General features: G+C 47.5%; 1 long non-coding RNA gene across 1 annotated transcript; it reads right to left on the bottom strand.

The window, feature by feature from the left end:
- Positions 1 to 12,295: 12,295 nt before the first annotated feature.
- Positions 12,296 to 13,230, bottom strand: LOC113006885 (uncharacterized). Its single transcript, XR_003269820.1, has 2 exons — positions 12,826 to 13,230; positions 12,296 to 12,348 (listed from the first exon to the last, which is right to left on the bottom strand). It is a non-coding gene; the product is annotated as an uncharacterized LOC113006885 (long non-coding RNA).
- Positions 13,231 to 19,217: the final 5,987 nt, after the last annotated feature.

Here is a 19,217-nt window from a genome sequence, read left to right on the forward strand (position 1 = left end):
AGTAACACACTACAACGGCAGGGAATCAAATCCTGCAGTGCCAGACGTGTTCCGCTGCTGAAGCCAGTGCATGTCCAGGCCCGTCTGAAGTTTGCCAGAGAGCACATGGATGATACAGCAGAGGATTGGGAGAATGTCATGTGGTCAGATGAAACCAAAGTAGAACTTTTTGGTATAAACTCAACTCGTCGTGTTTGGAGGAAGAAGAATACTGAGTTGCATCCCAAGAACACCATACCTACTGTGAAGCATGGGGGTGGAAACATCATGCTATGGGGCTGTTTTTCTGCCAAGGGGACAGGACGACTGATCCGTGTTAAGGACAGAATGAATGGGGCCATGTATCGTGAGATTTTGAGCCAAAACCTCCTTCCATCAGTGAGAACTTTGAAGATGAAACGAGGCTGGGTCTTCCAACATGACAATGATCCAAAACACACCGCCCGGGCAACAAAGGAGTGGCTCCGTAAGAAGCATTTGAAAGTCCTGGAGTGGCCTAGCCAGTCTCCAGACCTCAACCCCATAGAAAATCTGTGGCAGGAGTTGAAAGTCCGTGTTGCTCGGCGACAGCCCCAAAACATCACTGCTCTCGAGAAGATCTGCATGGAGGAATGGGCCAAAATACCAGCTACTGTGTGTGCAAACCTGGTAAAGACCTATAGTAAACATTTGACCTCTGTTATTGCCAACAAAGGTTATGTTACAAAGTATTGAGTTGCATTTTTGTTATTGACCAAATATTTATTTTCCACCCTGAATTACGAATAAATTCTTTACAAATCCTACCATGTGGATTCATGGATTTTTTTTTCACATTCTGTCTCTCACAGTTGAAGTGTACCTCTGGTGCAAATTACTGACCTCTGTCATCATTTTAAGTGGGGGAACTTGCACAATCGGTGGCTGACTAAATACTTTTTTGCCCCACTGTACTGTGATGAAGTCTGCTCCCCACTGCTGTGTAATCAATTATTGTAAATGTAAATGTTATCAGGAAATGATCAGACAAGAGAGGGTTTTCAGGAAACACTGCTAAATGTTCAGTTTCTATGCCATATGTTAAAACAAGATCTACACAGCAAATCCAGCATGCCCAAATTAACACTGTCGGATTTGATTTCAACACTATTAAAGTGTCTATATGGGTCCACACCAGAGAGTGTTAATTTAACTCTTTTTGGAGAGTTGGTACGTTAACTCTGATTTAGTGTTAAACACCAAATCTGTCTGGAGTTGATAATTTAACACTTGGTGTTAAGAGTTTATATATTAACTCTCAAAGAGTATTTTAGTTTAACTACGTAAGAGTTATCTTCTAATTCATTCTAAAAAGCGGGAATTTTACTGTTCTGAACTTATAGAAATTTCTTTTGGAAATAAACATTTACTAAAAAGATGCAATGGTTTTTGAAAAACATTTATTCTGAACTGTGCACCACAATTTCAAAACATTTTCTGAAAGATGTAACAGTGTACATGTTCTCACGTTCATTAGAATTGTGTTTATCAAAAGGTCTGACATAGGCGAGCTGGTAAATGCAAATAACAGCATTCTCATCACTTATTTCTTCAATACAATATGCATGTCCTTCATTCATCCCTTTGTGGAACTTCAACGCACTTCTGCTCTCCCCCATATTCCATCTTCACAAGCATATCCTGTGCGGAGATTGAATAAAAATTAGTTGACACTAATTAATGGCACAAATAATCCAGTAAACAATTGCAGCACAGTAAAAAGAAAAAAAAAAGGAATCCTCTTTGAGCCATTACTTGTGTAAAGTATTTTCCCAAAAGACAAATACACAGGCAACAGGTAATACTGAACTAAATGTAAAACCTCAACCTTTTTCATTTTTACCTAAACCGTGTGCACAAAACTCTGGAGGGATCTATACTAACGTAGAACCCAGTCAGGACGTCTGCTACTGCTGTTTGCTCGTTTTTTTTTAATTTATGGGCGATCATTTTCAGGCTTCAAGTAGCACCATTATACCAACATTTCACATTCTACACATTGTTTTAGGTGTATTTGACCAAAGGTTTGACTGAAAATTCACATGCAAGCTTTTTCCAAGGCTGTGGTATTTGCCCGCAAACAATACCTTTCAGCTAGCTAAAACAGAATATTATGCTATCACCGAGCAACATGGCTAATGCCTTTCACACAGCTTTGTCTCAACTCCAAAGAGCCACAGAAGTAAAAGCTCATAATAATAATTGAAACAATCTTTGAAAAAATGACTTACCAAGCATGGCAAACAACTCAAATATGTAGAGCAAAATGTTCTGAAACGGCTTCACTTCAGCTTCGATTGGAGCCGTGCTGGGGGCGGAGTCTGTGAATTTACTCTGTTGGTGTCATAGACCCTCTAGGAGTTCAGAGTTAAGAGGTCAAGAGTTAATGTTTCCATTGTAACACCTCCAGATTTGACAGAGAAACACTCATTTTTAACACTCGATTTTAACTACTATCATTTTACACCTCAGAGTTACATTAAAAGAATGTGACTCTGCTTAGAGTAAAATTAACTCTACTTTTGCAAGGAGACTATTAACACCAAAAAATTTAACACTTTTGAATTTGCTGTGTAGAGTGTGATTAAAGTGGTGGGTGGCTTCTTTTACATTTTGAGAGAAGCCAATTGAGTCTAGTTGGGTGGCTGTAGCTCAGGTGGCAGAGCAGGTCAGCCACTAATCAGAAGGTTGGTGGTTCGATCCCAGTCTGCCTCCTGACTGCATGCCAAATATCCTTGGGCAAGATACTAACCCCGTGTTTGCCTACTGGTGGTGGTCAGAGGGCCCGGTGGCGCCAGTGTCCAGCAGCCTCGCCTCTGTCAGTGCGCCCCAGGGCAGCTGTGGCTACAATGTAGCTTGCCATCACCAGTGTGTGAATGTGTGTGTGAATGGGTGGATGACTGGATATGTAAAGCGCTTTGGGGTCCTTAGGGACTAGTAAGGCGCTATATAAATACAGGCCATTTACCATTTACCATAATGTTACATCTGTGAGATGATTTTGAGTATTTTTTTTTCTCTAGTAATGGAGGATGAAAACCATTACAGACTTCAAAGGGCGAGAGACCGGTGGCAGAAGAGACGTGAAGGTTATGAGACAGCCCAGCCCACAACAGGTAACGAGGCCAAAGCGACGGTTGGGCGGAGACGAAGCACCTCAAGAAGCGCCCCAACTGTTGATTGGTCCGTTCAACCTGCCCATTGGTCTGAGGGTGATAGCCGGACGAGAGGCTGGGAGACGCTCCAATCAGGTGGCAAAAGGCTTTCCAGAACCTGGCGGTGAACTGGGGCCCCCGATCAGAGACTATGTCCTTGGGGAACCCGTGAAGCCGGACGACATGGTCCAAGAGGAGCTTGGCCATCCGTTTGGCAGAAGGGAGGCCGGCCAGAGCGACCAGGTGCACCGCCTTAGAAAACCGGTCTACAAAGGTGAGGATGGTGTCAAGACCGTCCACGGATGGGAGGCCGGTAACAAAGTCAAGGCCGACATGGGACCAGGGACGTCCCAGCACAGGGAGAGGGCGAAGGTTGCCAGCGGGCGGCTGAGTGGAGGACTTGGCCCGAGCACAGGTGTCACAGGCATAAACGAATTCACGGACGTCCCGAGTCATGGAGGGCCACCAGAAGGCACGACGGAGGAGTTGGAGGGTCCTGTCGGGCCCCGGGTGACCAGAGAGCGGGGAGGAATGAGCCCAGAGCAAGGCCTCCTGACAGCACCGGGATGGTACATAGAGCCTCCCAGCAGGGGTGTCAGGCGGAGGTGGTTCGGCGGTCAGGGCATTCCGGATAGAGTCCTCCAAGGGCCACCGAAGGGGGGCAGCAAAGCAATGAGAAGGTAGGATAGGTCCAGGGTCTGACGTGAGGCCGTCCTGGGCGAACTGTCTGGAGAGAGCGTCTGCCTTAGCGTTCTTGGAACCAGGGCGGTAGGCGAGGTGGAAATTGTAAGGCTAAAAGAATAAGGCCCAAAGGGCCTGCCTTGGGTTGAGCTGCTTGGCAGAACGAATATGGATCAGGTTCTGATGATCAGTCCAGATCAGAAAAGGGTCTTTCGCTCCCAGGAGCCAATGCCGCCACTCTTCTAAGGCCCACTTGATGGCCAGGAGTTCTCGGTCTCCGACACCGTACCGTTGCTGCATGGGAGAAAATTTCATTGACACTGGGGACCCCAATCCAGGATCTGGCAGGAAGACCAGGAGATGTGGGGGTCATGTTGACGGAACCAGGGGTATCCAAGGATGAGAGGAGAGGAAATGGCTGAGACTACTAGAAACTGGATCTCCTCCTGATGATCCCCAATAGACATGCGAACTGGCTGGGTCTGGAACTGGATCGGGTAGGGTAGGAGGGGTCGCCCATCTACTGAGGTCACCAGGAGAAATCGATCGACGGAAGTTAACCGAATGCGAAGTTGAGAGGCTAGTGTTTGGTCGATGAAGTTCTCAGCGGCTCCGGTGTCCAGGAGGGTTTCAGATGAGAACTGTTGGTGTTTCAGGTGAAATATTACTGGTAACAGAAAACGAGAGGGGTCAGAGGAGTGGGAAGGGCCAGGTGGGACTCCCCCACAGTCTACCTGGCATCGTCGTTTCCCGGACGTAGCGGGCACTGGGGACGACGGTGTCGAGCTGATCCACAGTAGGCGCAGAGACCCTCACGCCAGCGTCTCTCTCTCTCCTCTTTGGAGAGTCTACCCAGCTGCATGGGCTCCTCGCTGGATCTACTGCTTGGGCTAGCAGTGGCTCCGTCAGAGGGGGGAGGAGGCTGCGAAGACGTGGCCCTCTGAGGCTGGAAGGATTTGAAGGCCCGAGGGGTGTGGCGAGGCCGCGACATCACTCGTTGGTCGATCTTCAGGGTGAGGTCCACGGCCTCATCCAGAGTTTTTGGGGCCTCACGGCCGGTCATCTCATCTCGGATGTAATCAGCCAGTCCCTCCAGAAAAATAGAGCGCAGAGAATCATCTCCCCACTTTAGCTTAGCGGCCAGGATACGGAATTGGGAGGCAAAGTGACAGACGGGTCGACTGCCCTGGCGTAAATGAAGCAGCTGTGACTCCACTTCCACTTCACTGCTCGGGGGAACAAATGTCTTTTTAATGCCTCCACAAACAGGGCATAGTCATTGCAAGCTGCAGATTTATTGTTGTAGAGAGCCGCGGCCCATTCCTGAGCCTGGCCAGACAAGAGAGAGGTTAACAGTGCAACTTTTGCACGGGCGGTGGCGTATTTAGTGGGCTGACATTCAAACAGCATGTCTAAAGTGGTGAGCAAACCATCAGGCCGCCCATCAACTCCGTTCCACTTATCTGGTAGTCCGATCTGGGGCTCCGCGCTCACCGGCGCTGGCTGACGTTGCAGCAAGGTGACGGAAGTGGAAAGTTGGAGGACAGTTTCGGTGAGGGACTTCATTTTTGTGCTCATCCAATCTACCACACCGCGAAGATATAGTACTTCGGCTTTCAGCCGTTCGAATTCCTCTGTGTCAATATGCGGCTCAGACATCCTGTCACGATCAGGCGAATTACACACAGTAGTTCGGCGTGCCCGTGTGGCGTGCTGGCTAGACTCCAACGCGGCGAAGGCTAGCGGTGGGTTGGAAGAGACACGCAGTTATTCTAGTAACAATCAGTGCACAAAGCGTAGCTTCGGAACTGTCGTTACAGATGGAGAGCGAGCGGAGCCGGGATGAGAAAAAGTATCAAAGGGACAAACACTCACGGTTGCTGAATCAGGCGGAGACTGACGTCGGCAAAGTTTCGGAGCTCCTGACATGAAGAGAACGATGTCTGAGCGGCGAACAGGTGGGTGGCGTCTCTCTTTTAAACCCAGCCCCGTGATCAGCTGATCACCGGCTGACACTTGGAAGAGAGAGACCTAATGTTTAATAATCCACATTTCACTGTTTTACTCTTTTGTTCAGAAGTGGATGCTGTATTGTTCTTTCTTTGTTATTTTTTATGTTTAGGTCATTTTTTGCTGGTTTTTAGTTTGTTTGGTTTTTTTTGTCTGTTTGGGACTTAACACAGTCTCTAAGGGGTTTTGGGGGGATAACAGGAGGAGAGAAGCTGCAGAGAGGAGTGCAAGACTGCAGCTCTGTTTCCTGGTCCCAACTCTGGATAGTCACATTTTGGGGGGTTTAATAAATTTGGCCAGATTTCTAGAAATGAGAGCTGCTCCATCCAAAGTGGGATGGATGCCGTTTCTCCTAACAAGACCAGGTTTCCTCCAGAAGGTTTGCCAATTATCTATGAAGCCCACATTGTTTTGTGGACACCACTCAGACAGACAGCAATTTAAGAAGAACATGCGGCTAAACATGTCACACCTGGTCTGATTGGGGAGGGGACCAGAGAAAACTACACAGTCCCACATTGTTTTGGCAAAGTTACACACCGATTCAATATTGATTTTAATGACCTCCAATTGACGTAATCAGGTGGCATTACTGCCGATGTGAATTGTAATTTTACTGAATTTACATTTACCCTTAGCCAGCAGTTTTAAATTTCCCTCAATGTCACCTGTTCTGGCCCCTGGAAGACAGTTGACTATGGTTGCTGGTGTCTCTAGCTTCACATGTCTGAGAACAGAATCGCCAATTAATAGAGTTTGATCCCCGGTGGGTGTGTCGCCGAGTAGGGAAAAACGGTTACACACATGAACAGGTTGGTGGTGTACCTGGGGCTTCTGTTTAAGACTATGCTTCCTCCTCACTGCCACCCAGTTGTCCTCTTTCCCCTGCTGCTCGGGGCCTCCCGGGGGGAACAGCTATAGGGCCTACGCTACCTTCGGCTGTACCGGCTACAGGGGCCTGGCTAGCTACGGGTGTATCAGAGTTTCCAATTCAGTAATCCTATCCTTTAGAGCCCCCCCCCCCCCAAGAGCACCTGGCTGCAGCCACTGGGGAGCGCCATATTGCAACCTCCACAGTAACCAGAAACACGTGACCTCCACACTAACCGGACACACGTGACCTCCACACTAACCGGAAACACGTGACCTCCACACTAACCGGAAACATGTAACTTCAGTTAAATTGACTTTGACCACAAGAGCACCTGGCTGCAGCCACTGGGGAGCGCCATATTGCAACCTCCACAGTAACCGGAAACACGTGACCTCCACACTAACCGGAAACACGTAACTTCAGTTAAATCGACTTTGACAGTGAAAACAAAATTGTGGGGTTTTTTTACTATTCATGCTGATAAATAAATTTGGTTCTAAGTGTTTTTTAACACTCTGGGATTATTAAAAAAAATCACCATCCCTTCAGCTTGTTCGTGGCAAAAGTGTCCATGTGTTATGTTTTTATTTCTTTGCTACTTTTTCTGCATAAAGGTTTTTTCATAAATATAAACTAGTCATTACTTTTTACATGTTTAATCCTTCAAACACCTTTTTCTAGTACAATGCACTTGTTTGAAGACAACCTCAAAACTAGGGATGGGTACCGGTGTCCGGTGCCATGATGGCACCGGTTCTGACATAAACGGTAGTAACCAGACCGAAAAGCAGCGCACATTTCGGTGCTTTATTTCGGTGCTTTTTTTTCCTGAGCTGTGATACACTTTAGATTCTAGCCAATCATTTTATGTTTCCGAGGATAGTAGGCGGGGCCAGGTACGTACGTTCTGTTAGAGCAGAGCTACAGATTAAAAATGCCCAAGGCGAAGCGGTTAAAAGTCTGGCTGTACTTCACAGCAAAATATGCAAACTCAGCAGCAACAAGTGCTTTAAGCTGATACTGTGATACTGTCAAAGGAGGTAACACCTCAAATCCGATGAAACACCTGGCGACGCATAGCGTTTTTTTAAAAAGCCCAGAAATGCGCCGTATTTGATAGCTTGCTGCGAGACCTCACACCGAGCACATCTACTGCGGGTGGGTTGCCTGTTATGCAACATCCCCCAAAAACACGAAGAGGAGAGTCCTGGCCCCTAGCCCTGCCAGTGTAGCAGAAATGATGACGGATGATGGTGGCAGCAGCCGTTCTTCTCTGCGTGAGTAGCTAATTTACGTTGAGTAGGCTAACCACGTTATTACATTAATGCATGTAAGGTGAACTAGCAAACATCATCATAGCTACATGCGGCTGTCCTCTTGTTTGATGGCAGATACTCCCTTCACCCTGGCTAAAAAGGCTAAAATGACCAAAGAAAAAGTGGAAAACAGTTAAACATGAGAGGTTTAGGACAAAGTTTGTGTTTTTTCCATTGTTTAAGCACTGCTTCCAGCCAAGAGTGATACCATATATGCCCCATAGCTGCAGAAAAGGCTAACATTGTTATATTTTTACAAAAAACAGCTGAACATGAGAGGTTTTTGGACCAATTTTGTGTTCTCCATTCTTTAAGCACCGGTTTGAGCACCGTTTGAGCACCGGCGCCGTTTCAAAAGTACCGATTTGGCACCGGTATCGGATAAAACCTAAACGATACCCATCCCTACTCAAAACTCACCATTTCATATATCAGCAGTGCTACTGGAAATTATTGTAAAGTCATCCCTCACAATAACGCGGTTCTACTTTTGCGGACTGTTTCGCTGATTTTTTTTTTTATAGATTTTTTTTTTATTACAGTACATTGTGTTGTGCGTTCTGATTGCTGTGGAACATTGTCAATCAACCTAGTACAGTGTCTCCTGTACACCAGCGGTCGCCAACAGAGCCACGGACCAGTACCGGTCCGTTGAGTCTGTTTCCCTGGGTCTTTTCCCGTGTTGTGGTCGTGTGTCTTATTTTGAAAGAACTATTTACGCGTTACCATAGCGACCAGAGAGAATCAAGAAGCAGAGAGGAGGATGTTACTCTCAATGTTGTTGGCGCAACAAGACACTGCTCATAAAGTTACACAAGTACACAGCCGAATTCACATTTATTATGATATTTACAAAATACCACCGTTTTTGTCTTTGTTTGTATCATTTTATTTTGTTGTATTTATCTGCAACACCTTAAAAGCCCGTGCGTGAAAATATTGTCTCACATTAAACTGGTCCGTGGTGCAAAAAAGGTTGGGGACCACTGCTGTACACTACAGAATGCGTTTAGCTTGTCGAATTTATATAAATCTGCCCACGAAACGTTTTGCACGGTTTCATTTTATAATACTGGACTTATGTTTTTATGATGGGTTGAACTTTAAGTGTTTAAACAAAAGAGAAAATGCGATAAACGAGGGACTGCTGTATTATTAATAGTAGAGTCTGGGACATCTAATTGATTAACATCCACATTGATTATCATGCACTATTATTTTTGTTCAAGGAGAGCAAAAACTATAAAACTCTCTCTCAGCAAAAATGGCCACTTTTGTGTATGTTCACAAAATGCTGTAAAATATATATTTATTAAAACATTTATCTACTTTCACCGACTTGACCCTTTAAATTAGCACCAGTCCTTTTCATCAAAACCATTTTATCTACATTCTTTTTTTTTTACTCTTTAAATGCCAGTTAGGTTATATATAGTACCAGTAACGTTTCAGATAAAAAGGTGATAAAGTCCTAATGGTTTCATAAATCTTCCTATTTATTTATTTTTTTCATATAAGCATCGGGGGCAAGGCTGTCTTGCAATTGTTGAGGTTCACTAGTGTGCGTCCTATTTCTTCCAGGATCACTCTTCATTTGTAGGTTTTAGTGGACTCTTAGTACTGTGAAGTGGTTTTCATGGGACAAAGGCTTGTATGCCAAGATCTGGGAGATTGTAGAAATGAGCAGTAATGTCCTTCTTACCATCTTTCCAGAAAAATAAGTGATCTGGAAGCTGTTACGCTTACTTACAGCAGCAGCACTTTCTGCAGCTGCATTAAGTCCAGGACACATTTACTAACAGTATGTGTTGCTGTATGTGCTGCAGCTTTGAATCTTTTATTAATATATATTTTGTTAATATATTGGCTATGGTGTCTTGTTATGAAATGTACAAGAGTAAAAGTGTTAGCATGTGCTTCAAAGCTAAGTTTGACTGGGAAACTCAAAGCTCAATAGTCTGTATCAACAACAATTCACTGCAGCCTGTGTAATATTTGATGCGTCATAATTTCTTCCAGTCTATATTCCATCCATCCATCCATCTTCATCCGCTTTATCCGAGGCCGGGTCGCGGGGGCAGCAGCCTAAGCAAAGAGGCCCAGACCTCCCTCTCCCCAGCCACCTCCTCCAGCTTATCCGGGGGAACACCACGGTGTTCCCAGGCCAGCCGAGAGATATAATCTCTCCAGCATGTCCTGGGTCTGCCCCGGGGCCTCCTCCCGGTGGGACATGCCTGGAACACCTCACCCAGGAGGCGCCCAGGGGGCATCCTTGTCAGATGCCCGAATCACCTCAGCTGGCTCCTTTCGATGTGGAGCAGCAACAGCTCTACTCTGAGCCCCTCCCGGATGGCCAAACTTCTCACCCTATTTCTAAGGGAGAGGCCAGCCACCCTTCGGAGGAAGCTCATTTCTGCCGCTTGTATCCGCGATCTCGTTCTTTCGGTCACTACCCACAGCTCGTGGCCATAGGTGAGGGTAGGGACGTAGATCGACTGGTAAATTGAGAGCTTCGCTTTTACACTCAGCTCCCTCTTCACCACGACGGACCGGTGCAGCGTCTGCATTACTGCAGCTGCAGCCCCAATCCGTCTGTCGATCTCCGGCTCCCTTCTCCCATCACTCGCGAACAAGACCCCGAGATACTTGAACTCCTCCACTTGGGGCAGGAACTCATCCCCGACCCGGAGTGGGCACTCCACCCTTTTCCGGCTGAGAACCATGGCCTCAGATTTGGAGGTGCTGATCCTCATTCCCGCTGCTTCACACTCGGCTGCGAACCGGTCCAGTGCGAGCTGGAGGCCCTCACCCGATGAAGCCAACAGAACCACATCATCCGCAAAAATCAGAGATGAGATTCTGAGGCCACCAAAGCGAAAGCCCTCCGCCACTTGGCTGCGCCTAGAAATCCTGTCCATAAAAATTATGAACAGAACCGAAGGCAAAGGGCAGCCCTGGCGGAGCCCATCACCCACCGGGAACAAGTCCGACTTATTGCCGGCAATGCGAACCAAGCTCTTGCAACGGTTGTATAGGGATCGAATGGCCCGTAGCAATGGGCCAGACACCCCATACTCCCGCAACACCTCCCACAGGACACCCCGAGGGACAAAAAACACATGTAGACTGGTTGGGCAAACTCCCATGCACCCTCAAGTATCCTCGAGAGGATAAAGAGCTGGTCCAGTGTTCCGCGACCAGGACGAAAACCGCATTGTTCCTCCTGTATCCGAGGTTCGACTAGCGGACGAACTCTCCTTTCCAGCACCCTGGCATAGACTTTCCCAGGGAGGCTGAGGAGTGTGATCCCCCTGTAGTTGGAACACACCCTCCGGTCCCCCTTCTTAAAGATGGGGACCACCACCCCGGTCTGCCAGTCCACAGGTACTGCCCCTGATCTCCACGCAACATTGCAGAGGCGTGTCAACCAGGACAGCCCTACAATGTCCAGAGCCTTCAGGAACTCGGGGCGGACCTCATCAGTTGTTTAACTGCCTCAGTGACCTCGCCCCCGGAAATTGGCGGGTCATTCCCCTCATCCCCAGACTCTGCTTCCTCCTCGGAAGACGTGTCAGTGGGATTAAGGAGGTCCTCGAAGTATTCCTTCCACCGCCTGACAATTTTCTCAGTCGACGTCAGCAGCACTCCGCCAGCACTATACACAGTGCAGGTAGAGCACCGCTTTCCCCTCCTGAGACGCCTGACGGTTTGCCAGAATCTCTTCAAGGCAGTCCGAAAGTCTTTTTCCATGGCCTCTCCAAACTCCTCCCACACCCGAGTTTTTGCTTCAGCCACTGCCCGTGCCGCATTCCGCTTGGCCTGTTGATACCTGTCGGCAGCCTCCGGAGTCCCACAGGCTAACCAAGCCCGATAGGACTCCTTCTTCAGCCTGGTGGCTCCCTTCACCTCTGGTGTCCACCAATTGGTTCGGGGATTACCACCACAGCAGGCACCAACCACCTTGCGGCCGCAGCTCAATGCAGCAGCTTCGGCAGAATATGGTCCATTCGGACTCAATGTCCCCAGTCTCCCTCGGAATGCTGTTGAAGCTCTGCCGGAGGTGTGCGTTGAAGATCTCGCGGATTGGGGCCTCTGCTAGACGTTCCCAGCACACCCTCACTACGCGTTTAGGTGCACTGTCAAGCTCTCTAAGTTTGTGCAGCTTCCCCGCTTGAAAGGGATTGATGCATCTACCACAGGTGTTTAACTGGGTTTCACTCAATGACCAGGCAGATCTTTTGTTTTCCTTTTCTTTAATCTTCTTTTCGGCCACAGTCAGCCATAGGTGAAAAACCTTTAAATACAAACCAAAAAACCCAAATACAAATTATGTTTGTTATCACACATCTGCAAATATTGTAAACAATCCCAAACACATTTTTTTTTCTTTTTTTTTTTAAACACATCAATGCAGTGCATAAGCTTTGTAGTACAATATTTGCTTGAGTATTTTTAAATGCTCAAATTACGTAATTCACTAACAATTCTACATACACCTTGAGAAATACTGCTTTCTATTAAAGTGCTAAATTAAATAATCAATCTGCATTAGAACTTGAGCAGTAACAATAGTATTTATAACCAGCTTCTCTTAACCATATGCAAGCATTAACAGTCTTCCATATGCAGACCAACAATAAACAATGGTGCCGCTCGTAAACAGGCAACCAACTCACGGCACAGTGCTAATGCTACGTAAGCTAGCGGCAGCCGCGATTCTTTAGCAACTCGCTTCAAAGTCTTTTACCATAGTCAGCAACCATTCCCTTACCGGCTGCCTCCCTGGCTTTGTAGATACTTCAGTTCCACACAATATTCATGTTGGCGACAACTTATTGAAGGAATTATGCTGGGCTTTTCCCGAAAGTGGCACCTTCCTATTGCTTCCCAGTTCGCCTTTCTTTTTCTTCCCGACAGAAACCCAGACACAAGATTAGTTCCGCCCTCCAGTCTGTCACGTTTACTTTTTCCCTCAGGGCTCTCCACCTCCTACTCGGTTTGACTTGACACCTCCCACTCGATCTTCCCTTGGAACACAGGAGATCGCCAAGTACACAAGCAAACCGCAGTTTAACTCATCCCATTTAAGCATGACACTGACGACTTGGTCCCATTTTGCTCCTCCACAGGTAACAGAACAACTAGACGTCTGACGTCTCTATGAAGGATGGTAGCTTGAGCCACCGGAGTCGCTCCCCTTGAACCAGAGCTTAAGTCCTCCGCCCTCAAGGACCTAGCCACAGAACCACTGTAACTTGGGCATACCCGGACATTGACGTCCCTCACAATACCCTTTTTGTCAGGATTAGTGCTGACAACCATGCCCATTTTGAAGTGCCCTCTCAGTGCATTCTGATCACTTAACCAGACGACATCTCCAACAGTGACATTTCTGTGTGCAGTGTGCCACTTGCTCCTTACAAACAAATTAGGGCCAGCAAGTTGGCTCCAGGACCTCCAAAACTTGCTCACTTCTGCCTGGATTGCTTGAAGTCTCTTATAGGGGTAAACGGAAAAGTCAAACATCTTGAAGTCCCCACTTTGAGATGCTCGACCAAGAAAAAGACTGTTGGGTGTGACATAATGAATGCAACCTTCCCGACTCTCTACTCTGGCATCAATCGGGCGCTCATTTGCAAGGTTAGCTGCCACATGAAGAGCTGTCTGGAACTCACTGTAACTTAGCCCAGACTCCCTTCCAAGACTCTGGAGTGCTCTCTTCACAATGCGCACGGCAGCCTCAGCAGCTCCATTTCTATGTGGGGAATCAGCCGGATTTACTTTCCACATCCACTCTGTTCCATTCTTTGTCGCAGTCTCCTCCAAGACAAACTTATTCTGACTTTCCAAGAATCCGTAAAGTTCCTTCAAGACAGACTTTGCTCCTATGAAATTAGTACCTGGGTCTGACCAGATCTTTCTTGGATGTCCTCTAATTGCTGTAAATCTCTGGTAAGCCATTAAGAAGCCTTCAGTCGACAAGGCGTTTACTAACTCCGTGTGAATCGCCCTGCTGGCCATACAGCAGAATACAACCCCCCAAACCTTTATCATGAGTCTTTTCTTGATGTCATCCTTCACTTGGTAGGGTCCAAAGAGATCCACTGTTGTGAACTCAAAAGGTAAAGCAGGTTGGGTTCTTTCCGGAGGTAAGTCGCCCATTATTTGCCGGCAACTCTGTGCTTTTGCTTTCCGGCAAACCACACAACCATCCACAACTTTTTGAGCAATCCTTCTCCCTCTTATGACCCACGCTTTCTTCCTCATTCTGAGCAGGGTCCCAGCAACTCCCTCATGACTCTCATTGTGGGCCTCCCGAGCCAACAGTGTAGAGATCCAAGCATCATAAGCCAAGATGGGAACACTAACCTGGTCTTTCTTAAAAGCTTGCAATCGGCCGCCACAAACAAAGAGCCCAGAGCTTGGGTCTTTGTATACAACCAGTCTATCTGTAGTAGTGCTTGGGAAGACAGCGCTGTCTTGTGCTGCAAGGAAGATGTCTCTTAGGGCATCTTCACGTTCCTTCACCGAAATTACTCCTGCCAACGGGACTGCCTCCCACTTTGGGTCATTTGCAGATGGATGTCCCCCAAGAAACTTTCTAGCTGCTCTCCAAGTCCAAGCAACTGATCTAACTAATCGAGTTAGGTCACTGAACCGCTTGACATCTAAAAGGTTCTTGATGACCGACCCTGCAGGTGGTCTTCGCTGCTCTCCCTGGGCCTCAGCAGCCCGACTTCGCTTTTCTTCTTGCCCTTTTATCTCGGCCCTTGTCAAGGCAGCGACAAACGCCTTTCTTTGCAGCTTATTGACGTTTTCTTTGGCAGTGGCGGCTAACTCTTTAGCTGACCTGACTGGCCACTCGCACACCGGCAAACTCAAGAACTTTGGACCATTTTGCCATTCTGAGTCTTCATCTAGATCCCTGGGACTAGCTCCTCTTGTGACTACATCCGCAATGTTCTGAGGGCCAGGAACCCACCACCAATCTTGAATCCTTGTGCTGCTCTGTATTTCTCCAATCCTATTTGCAAAAAAGGTCTGGTACCCATAGCTCTCCCGCTGTATTGCCCCAATGACGGTTTGGCTATCGACAAAGTGATACCTCTCAACCTGAATCCGGCTTTGCGCCTCAAAGTATTTCTTTAGGCGTGAGCCAAACACTGCCCCACACAGCTCTGCTTTGACAACATCCCCTTTGTGGTCCAATGGAGTTAACTTAGCTTTGGACTCCACCAACCTGATGATTGTGCCCTGATCTGAATTCCACCTTAAGTACAACACTGCCCCATAGGCTTGCTCACTTCCATCGGAGAAAGTAATTGCCCAGGGTTCTTCGGTGAAGCACGGGGGAGTTAGCGCCCTTGCAAATGTGACTTTGCTGAGCTGGGCATACTCCTCAAAAAGCCTAATGGCGTCCTCCCTCAGGGCATCTGAGAGCGCCATATCCCAAGTGTCCTTGACCAAGCAGCTTTCTACTTTTGTCTCTTGGAATGCCCTGCGAACTAAGATTGCTCCTTTTTGCTTTGCAGGAGTGACCAAACCGACTGGGTCATACAACCCTGACACTTGGCTGAGAAGCTCTCTTCGCGTCAGTGGGTTTGGCGTGTGGGTCTTAATCTGCTCCTGGGCAAGGTCTTGGCCAACTCGCATCTTTTTCTTCCTCTTGGAGAAGTTGATTGCTACCATGACATGAAGCTTGTCTTCTTCCACTATGTAACCCAGACCAAGAGCTTTGTTTTCTTCGTCACGCATTTGGTTTGGTAGGACAATGGTTTTCATTCTTGTTTTCTCACCCTCGTCATTGCGCTTCCTCCTCCCACTTTGACCAGACAAGACCCAAGGTTTCAGCTCAAATCCTCCAGCCTTTAGGATCCGCCCAATGTTCTCCGTAATGACTTCTAGTTGGTTCATGTCATTGTGAGAGGTAAGGATGTCGTCGACATAGCTGTCTTGCTGGAGTACACGACGTTCCTCCTTGAGGTGGGAAAAGGTAGAAAGGCTGGCAGTTTCACGCACTGCCAGCTGTGCAATGCATCCTGCCGGTTTATCTCCAATGTTCACCCTTGTAATGGCATATTCCTCTAGCTCGTCATCCACAGAGTCCCGCCAGAGGAACCTATGCAGGTGCATCTCTTTGTCTTCCAACCAAACTGAATTGTACATCTTTTTTATGTCACCAAGGGCTCTGTACACTCCGCCCCTGAATCTGAGGAGAACTGCTCGAATCTGGTTGAGGACATCTGGACCCTTTATTAGCAGGTCGTTCAAGCTCACACCTCTAAACCTCTGGCTGCTATTCCACACAAGCCTCACTGGAGTTGTAACAGAGTGGGGATTCGGAGCAATGAGGTGGCTCACGTACCACACTGGCCCATCCCAGTTACTGATCATGTCCTTGGACAACTTGACTGCGGCTCCACGCTCCACCATGTCATGCACCTGAGCGGCATAAGCAGCTTTCCATTCAGGCTCCTTGGCCAATTGTTTCTCTGTCCGGAGGAATGTGCTCTCAAGTCCTTTTTTGTTATCTGATAAGGATACTGGATCTTCAGCCCAAGGGTATCTGGTATGCCAGTGTGGCTCGTCGCTGTGGCCATCACCCATGACATAGGTGAGTCCTTCTCTTATTATTTCAAGCTCTCTCTCCTCGGCCAGTGTCATTTCTTTCCCACCTGGCTGGCAATTTCCGCAACGACAACCCCCACACTTTGGCTCACATGCAGCACCAATACTATCCCACTTCCACCACTCTAAGAATCCTCGACTGGTGGTTGAGGTACTTGACCTCTGAAGCTTAGCGGGAACGTGCTTCCTTGTTGAAGACTGGTCTGAGGCCTCGCCAATGAGCTCCTCATACTTGACAGCTGCTGCTCTCATTGACCTGGCAAAGTGTGTCTTGGACATGTGGGCAGAGACAGTAAGCTCCTCGAAGAGCTCAGGGTGAGTTCCCCCAACTGTCTTTCCAAGTGGCCCATCCCATAACACAAGGTCACCGATGACTCTGCTCCTCTGAGGCGCTAGCCGACCTTCTTTATGACTTATAAGCAGATGAATGTCTTTCGGTCTTACAAGATTGTTGAGTGGTATATCCGGAAAGAACCTTTGTAGCTGACTCGGTGTGACATGTTTGTGGACTTCTGCTATGCTGTCGAGTCCATAGCAGACCAGTTGGTGTGACCTAAGGGTGCCTCTAGGCGTTCTGACTCGGATCTTCAAAAGATACCGCCTTGTTCTCACGTGCGTTTTCATTTCCCCTACTCCATGAACAACCAGAGTGATTTCTTCACTTCTTAGGTTAAGACCGCTTGCAGCTCTGTGGGTTATATAGTTGGTGTCAGAAGCCAGGTCAATTAATGTCCCAATCTTTTGCCCAGCATTAGCTGTGACCTCAAGGAGCATCATGATTACTGGCAGCTCTCGAAGCCCACCTTCAAACAGGAGGCTTGGCTTCTCCTTGGTGGTGCTGCATGCCCTAGATGCAGTGTTTGAAAACGCATCCCTGCATTTTCTTGCCAGTTCAGGTGACAGTTTTCTGAGGAACTCCTCCTGATCCTCCGTACATTTCCTGCTGACCTTTCCTCCCTCTGGATCAGATCTGTTTTGCCTCCCTGCTGCACTCCCCTTCCTCACCTCAGCATTAGGGCATAGGTAGTAATGGTGCTCCGCAGCGCGTGCTTCTTTGCAGCCTGGGTTTTTGCACAGATAAGCGGGTTTGCAGTATGACCCATTGTCATGAACCTCGAGACAACTCCAGCATGCGCCTAGTTTCTTAATTGCGGCCTTCTTTTCTGCAAGCTTTAATGTCTTAAATTGCCTGCAGAAGTAGAGTTTCTTTTTATGCTTTCCATCACCGCAGACCACACACCCTTCATCACTACCTGATTTGGTGAATTTGGTTCTGGAATGTTTCAGCTCCACTCTTTCTCGCTTACTTGGCTCTTCCTCTCTCAGATGATCAAGCTGTTCATATATGGTTTCTTGCTCTTTGAGGAATTCCAGAAGACTATCAAATCGTTTTTCTGGGGTGACCGTGTTTCTACTGTCAGCAACATAAATAAGCCACTCCTTTTTGAGTGTTTCCGGAAGTTTACTTTCGATTGACTTTGTCACCAGTGGGTTTTTTATGGCCCCCGTGTCACCAAGGTCAACCAGGTCTTGAAGCGCTTTCTCCACAGCTTGAATTAATTCCACTATTTTTCTTGGCTGGTGGCTCTTAACAGCTGGCATCCTCTGTAACTCCTCCACTATTTCAATAGCAATTGATGTTTGATTGCCGAACCGATTCTCCAAAACACGAAAGATGTCGTCTGCAGTGTTGTAAGTGGTGAGTCGAAGTTCTTTCGTTATTTTCTCATCCACACTATCAAGTAGCTGAAACTTTTTGATCTCTTTCGAACCAGATGGCTCCGCCTGCCCCTGAAGAACCTCCCATTCCTTCTTCCATCTGTGGAAGTCTCGTTTATTTCCAAGAAACTTAGGAAGTGCTGTTGGTTTCAGCTTGATGATTGGCATGGGGCAGCTGGAGGTAACTGGCAATGATGACAGGTGATCGGCATCCTCCTTTATTCTCATTTCCAGAAAGTCAGCTTTTCTGGAAACCAGCCTGGGGACGCCGAGTTCCAGCCTCTGTATGTTGCTTTGAAGATCTCTCCGAATACCTGATGGGATCCAATGCTTCCACTTGCTATACCTCTCCTTTGCCACTCCCACCAATTCTTTCAGGTGGCCAAGAACGAAATCATACACTTCATAATTACCGTCAGGCGTAATGGCAGCAACATGATCACACTCAGCCTCTGCTGCCTGTAGTGCTGTGGACAATTCTGCACTTCCAAAGTTGGCCCAGAGAGCCTCTCTGACTAGGGTTTTTATTTCCTTCAGTTTTAACTCACATTCACTTGCAGTCTTTGCTAAGTCGGCTCTCTGCTGTTCTGTCAGCACAGCTGCTTCACTTGTGTCAGGCTTTGCCTCTAGCTCCGTGATGAAACCGGCCTCTAGATCATCATTGGCCTCCATGACTTTCTCTGCTTCCATTGTCAGTCTATTGAAACTGTCTTTGAGTTCTTCTTCAGTCATATCCTCATGCGTCCTCGTAATGCTATTAACCAGACGAGAGAATGATCTCTTGGCTGTTGCCCTCACTCCTTTGAGTTGTTCAAC

The sequence above is a fragment of the Astatotilapia calliptera genome, chromosome 15 (genome assembly GCF_900246225.1).
Source record: "Astatotilapia calliptera chromosome 15, fAstCal1.2, whole genome shotgun sequence".
Taxonomy (NCBI): Eukaryota; Metazoa; Chordata; class Actinopteri; order Cichliformes; family Cichlidae; genus Astatotilapia; species Astatotilapia calliptera.